This window comes from Sinocyclocheilus anshuiensis, unplaced genomic scaffold, assembly GCF_001515605.1.
Source record: "Sinocyclocheilus anshuiensis isolate Anshui unplaced genomic scaffold, SAMN03320099.WGS_v1.1 scaffold221, whole genome shotgun sequence".
Lineage (NCBI taxonomy): Eukaryota > Metazoa > Chordata > Actinopteri > Cypriniformes > Cyprinidae > Sinocyclocheilus > Sinocyclocheilus anshuiensis.
The window spans coordinates 241652-247446 of record NW_015539820.1 but is presented as its reverse complement, the minus strand read 5'-3'; positions in this window follow the sequence as shown (position 1 = coordinate 247446).

The following is a 5795-nucleotide window of genomic DNA, read 5'->3' as shown; positions in this document are numbered from 1 at the left end:
GTTTTGATAAAACGTGACGCGAGAAGCCACGCACAGAACAAGTGACTAAAAACGCAAATGTCACGTGTAACTATATTTGGACTATACGCTAGAATTAAAATGTATAGTCCAAATATAGCTAGTAGCCTACTCTATGTACATACATGCATTAAAGGGGTCATATGCCGTTGCTAAAAAGAACATTATGTTGTGTATTTGGTGTAATGAAATGTGTTTATGCGGTTTAAAGTTAAAAAAATGGTTACTAAAATGAATTCTACATTATTTAGTACGTTATAGTATACATGCTATAATTGATAACGTAGTGCTAATATGTGATATTGTAAATAATTGAGTATATCAGTTCATTACCCAGAGCCTTTAAACAGAAATTAAATATAACCAATGCACTGCACTGTACTTTTTATTCTATCAATGCAGAATGCGCAGAGAACTGGTTTAATGCACCCCCTCCCTCTGGTGGCTGATTACTGCAAATAACATGTTATTGGCAGAGAAGCGAACAGCCATAATTATTCTCATTTAAATGTATACCCATTTTATTGTCAGAATATAAATTAAATTAAATTAATAAACTATTACTACTACTACTACTAATAATAATTATTATTTTTATTATAAATTAGCAAACTAATAAATAAATGCATACATACATACATACATACATAACATGGAAGAATGTTCAGTTAGGTTCTTTAACCAACACTTTTTCTGACTGTGGATGGGTTGTGTGTGTGTGTACCTGCTTTACATATTTTGGGGACAAATTTGTACCCAAAAGTTAGCTAAACCTGACAAAATCTCCAAAATCCTCCCTTTGGGGATGTCCTCATTTGTAAAACTGGTATAAAAATAAAGTAAACAGCGTTTTTTATTAATTGTAAAAATGCACACCGTTTCCTGTAAGGGGTAGGTTTAGGTGTAGGGTGATAGCACATACAGTATGTACAGTATACAAACCATTACGCCTATGGAATGTCCCCATTTAGATAGCTAAGTAAACGTGTGTGTGTGTGTGTGTGTGTGTGTGTGAGTGAGTCCTGGTCACAAGGTATTGCATGTGAGCTGCTGTTGCCACTGCAGTGGGTCCTGAATAGTGCATTTTTGCTGACAGCATTCCTTGCTGTATACGCAGTTGCACAACTACCTGTTTATCAATGAGTTTCCACTGCAGGAACACACACACATGAGTGTGAAATGAGGTCATTCTAAACATAATGGTTCAGTCTACTTTTTTAGATGAACAATGATATTCCTATCAGCAGTGATTCTGATCAGGTCTTAGCATAAAATGTCCCATAACTTGTACAAAACAATGCAATATATTAAGTAATATAATGATATATATATTAAGTAGAAAGAATAGAATTCTGTTACAAATCCAATAAATAAATAAACCATTATAACCAATTAATCCACATCCATCAATTATAGTAAAAAATGTAGTTCTAAATGTAGCATTTGTCTCTAGAAATATATCAATTTTAGCATTTGTACTTTTGTGTAATATTGTGATTGAGGTAGGTATAAAATACTTCCTAAAACAATTATACTTACACAGGCTAAATTTACCATCTAGATTAACAGCTCATGTGTATATAGTACTGAAAGAAAAATTTGCAACCACAATGCAGCGTTACATCACTAAACTGACATGCACGACATAAGCAGCCTATTATACTTTTGAAGGCTAATGTTTTTCAAATGTACATTTTTTACAATATCAGATTATTATAAACCAATAAAAGCAGTTTTTATATTTAATACGAATATTATTTCTTTCTTTGCATGCATATTCAACGGGCATAACGAGTTAGGAAACAGCAGACAAGCTTTACATTATGGGTAAACCAGGTTCTTTTCAAAACATGCTGTGATTAGACAGAAAACACAGACACATATTCATCAGTGGAATGAAAACTAGGTTATTTACAGTAGCATTGACTGGGCCCACAGCCACACTCCCTCCCCTCCAGCAGAGCTGCTGTACGATATAAATGTGAGAGCCGTCAGCCGTCTGGCCAGAGATGCTATGAGCTCCAACATGAGGGCACTGGGACTGATTATTATAACTCTGCTGCTGCTGACAGCGGGTGAAGGTACAGCTGCATGTAAACAATACAATACAACAAGTCTTGATCTATTATTCCAAGAAATGTGATGTGCATTTGTTGATACTACTTGCTGGCAAACACTACAGTTATGACTGCTAGACAATATGGATTGTGGCTTTGCTCATGTTTTAACTCAGTTTGAACTTTTCCTGAAAGCTGATGACACAGATGTACAGGGCTGGACTTGTGGATATCGAGGGCTGTGCAGGAAGCACTGCTACGCGCAGGAGTACATGATTGGCTACCATGGTTGCCCCCGAAGATACAGGTATTTAAACGTTCTTCAGTGGACGTCACTGCTTAGATTTTGTTTTGATGGTTATTGCATGCTGCGAATTACATTACGCAATTATTTTTGTACAAAATATTTGCATAAATTCACTTACAATTAGTGCTGTCAAACGATTAATCGTGATTAATCGCATCCATAATCAAAGTTTTAGTTTACATAATATGTTTGTACTGTGTATATTTATTATGTATATATAAAAGCGCACACATACAGTATAGTGAACAACAATTTTTATTTTGGATGTGATTAATCGCGATTAATCGTTTGACAGCACTACTTACAATGGAAGACTATGTCAACAAAAATAAATAATTAAAATGTAAAAGTAAATCTCCCTGCATAAAAGTAAACCTTAACAAAATGTTTTTCTTCTCAATTTAATATTTCATTCTAAACTTTATATTTCTCAATATATTTATTCTTTTTTAGGTGCTGTGCTTTGCGATTTTAACCTTGATGAAGAAGCTCCTGGCGTGCCGAACCTCTTCTTTCACAGAACATTAGAAATGCTGTGTTGATTTACGAATGTCAGCATAAAGGTGTGGTCACATTAGCCAAATTTTGCGTGCAGAATGGTCTGTTGTCAATAATGTAGAGATATATGGAGCCACTTTCAAACCAAGCAGTTTTCTGTTGGTAACTAAGGCGAAATCGCGTTAATTCACAAGAGTGAAATCTGCTTCGCAAACTTTCCGCTCTCATGCAAAACTCTTGATCCTGCAGAGATTCGGACTGGATTTCGCCCGCAAAACGGTAAATGTGACCGCACCTCAAGAACGATTTCTGCTGCAAAATGTCACCAAAAGTTTGCACTCTTCTGTCCCCACCTCAAGTTAAACCATCACCCGATATAAGACAAACACAGCAAAAGTTACAGCTAATAAGATACGCATTTTGATTGTCAAAAGGATCAGCCAATATTTTGATTGTCAAAAGGATCAGCCAATATGCACTCAAAATAGATTGATCTATTGTCTATTATTCGACTGGTCACTGTATACATGCAGTAGAGTGTTTGGTATTTGCTCTAATTGGATTAATGGAGAAAGCTGCTCAGCTTTGGTTTACAGGGTATGACCTGCATTGAGCAACAGAGTTCACTGACCTACATAGGCCTATCTAGTAACAGCTAGCAAACAATCCCATCCAACACATAGAGGGGAAATGCAAGTTTAATGTCTTTTAACAGTTCGGTCATGAAGCAGCTGGATTGCTGAATGCTTTGTGTTGTATTTTTTTGGTATTTCAATTAAATAAAATGAACTATTAAAGATATACCGTTTTTCTTCAGAATGTCAGTTGTGTAATAAATAAATGTGCAACTTTTTTCTCAGAATTGCAAGTTATAATGTCAGAAGTGCGAGATATGACCTTGGAATTGCGAATTTATATATTGCAATTAAATATCTCGCAATTCTGACTTTTATCACAATTGCGTGAATATATTCCGCAACTCTGACTTCTTTTCTCAGAATTGTGAGATAAAGGCTCGCAATTGCGAGTTAGAATCGCAAGTCAAATTCTGATGAAAAATAGCTTACAATTATGATATTTTCTTTCTTTTTTTAACTGCGTGCATGAAGTCTGAATTGCGATACATAATCTCTAAATTCTGAGGAAAAAATCAGACCTGCTAGTTGATATCTTTCAATTCTGACTTTGTAACTCGCAATTACGAGTTTATATCGCACAATTCTGTTAGAACTGAAAGATGTAAATGCTCAATTGCAAGATAAAAAGTCGCAATTATCTTTTTTTTTTATTTTTTATTAATTGGCAGAAATGGGCTTCCATAGGCCCTCATGTTATGTTAAAGGGGTGGTTGATTGCGATTTCACTTTTTTAACGTTAGTTAGTGTGTAATGTTGCCGTTTGAGCATAAACAATATCTGCAAAGTTACGAAGCTGAAAGTTCAATGCAAACGGAGATATCGTCTTTTAAAATTCTGGCAGTTTAAAATGCCTACAAAAACGACTGGTAAGGGACTACAACGAGTTACTTCCCGGGTCCGTTACGTCAAGAACCCAGAATTTTACATAAACCCTGCCTCCGGGAACACGCAGCAAAGGGGCGAGGCCATGCTGCACTGCTTTAGAGAAGAGGAAGAGAAAACTAGGGGTGCACGTAAAAATCGATTCATGTATGAATCGCGATTCTGTCTTCTAACGATTCTAATGGATTCACAAGTTTCAAAATCAATGTTCTAAAGCAGCGTTCTCATCCTGTTCCTGGCCTCGCCCTGCTCTGCACACGCTCTGCATCTCTCTCTCATTCAGATCATCAGCTCAGTGAATACACTTCTTTCCACATACTATAGTTATGAGAAGTGTTATACATGGACGCGCGTGCGGTTGCCGAACTGTATTAAAGCTTTAATCAGAATAAAACCGTATATTAAAAGCTAACAGAAGCAGTAGCATTTACAAATAACAGCCTAATGTGTATTATGTAAATGCGTGGGACTTTAAAATCAGTCATATTCAGATTTAAAATATAAATCTAAAATGTATTTCCACCTAGTCCAAAGGTGGAGTGTAATTAATGTGGTGTATTGTTTGCAGTGCTTTAGAGGCACGTGCAGGATCACACTCAGATCCACTTTTTTTGGATGGGGCCAAATGTCATTCCATCTGTGCATATGCTAGTCGGTCAGCGTGTTAGAAGCACAATGGAACAAACCCCCACAGATCTGTTTACACAGGCTCTGCCGTCACAATAATGTCTAGGCCACAGACTCACTTTCAGAGTATACAAGGCCCATGCTAAAAATACTACTAGTGTTTTTCAGATATCATTTTTTTGCACCTCACTTAAAGTTGTTATATGTTATGTAACCTAACATGCAAACCTTACAGTTGAGTTTAAAATTGTAATGTAATGTAATTATTGTTGAAAAAAAGTGCGTGTGTGTGGGGGAGGGGGGCAGCACATGCAAAGACTGTGGCAACTTAACATTTGAAAGGATACTATGGTGAAGTTATCGCTTTCCTTATTCAAACTGATTTTTTTTTTTTTCATGAATATATGGGTGACCTGAAGAATACAAGCTAAGCTATATCATACACTTGGAAAATTATGAGCTATATCACCACTTATCGACACTAGGGTTGTGACAATACACTTACAGATACTTGGTTCACTAGAACGAGACAATATTTTAATACTATTTTTAAGAATAGCCGGAGATCCGGCATGGTGCCAGAGAACTTTAAGCCCTGGTAAATGCATTCATTTCACCTCCGAGCAGCATGAAATACTTTGTAAACACACTCAAAATGCCACTTAAAAAGCGCTACTGTGCCACCTTTGCAGTGTAACTTTACTGTAATTTGTATTTAACAAAAAATAAAAAAAAACAGTGGCTTAAACTAAATGTTGAAACCATTTA